The following is a 579-nucleotide window of genomic DNA, read 5'->3' as shown; positions in this document are numbered from 1 at the left end:
GCTGCCCAGGCGGGTCTCGAACCCGCGGGCTCAGGCAATCCACTCACCTCAGCCTCCCAAAGGTGCGGGATTACAGGCTGAACCACCGAGCCCGGCTGATCTTTCTCATTCTTGAAGTGACCAGAGTCACTTCAGGGGAGTGTGGCCTCCTACCCAAGACCCTCCCTGAGCCTGCACTACCCAGCTAGCACTAGATGCTGACTTTCTCTTTCCCTGATGACACCAGGAACCCTTCAAAGGCAGGGACAGACCTCTTGTTTCTCTGGTGACCCTCTGGACGTGGGGTTCCCTGACCTGAATGGAAGGGCCGCACCTCCCACACATCAGGCTGCACACCTTCTCCTGAATTGGTTGGAGAGGTGCGTGGGACAGCAGTGGCCGGCTGGGAGGGTCAAGGGTTAGGATGGCTGGTGACTCGTTTTATGCCCTGTGCCATACAGGGAAACTCAAAATCCTCCTCCACTCTGAGGTGCTAACCCTGCCTGGAATGTTTATAAACTTCCCTTCGCGGGTTCGAGACCTGCCTGGGCAACTTGGCGAGTCCTCATCTCTACAATAAATCAAAAATTGGCCGGGCAT

General features: G+C 56.5%; 1 protein-coding gene across 1 annotated transcript in view; it reads right to left on the bottom strand.

Moving 5' to 3' along the window:
- Positions 1-579, bottom strand: part of DTX2 (deltex E3 ubiquitin ligase 2) — a 39,769-nt gene that overhangs the window by 2,353 nt on the left and 36,837 nt on the right. The window lies entirely within an intron of this gene.

This window comes from Carlito syrichta, unplaced genomic scaffold, assembly GCF_000164805.1.
Source record: "Carlito syrichta isolate Samal-C Ts95f unplaced genomic scaffold, Tarsius_syrichta-2.0.1 Scaffold316219, whole genome shotgun sequence".
Taxonomy (NCBI): Eukaryota; Metazoa; Chordata; class Mammalia; order Primates; family Tarsiidae; genus Carlito; species Carlito syrichta.
Note: the sequence above shows the minus strand (reverse complement) of the source record. Positions and strands in the feature narration are given on the sequence as shown.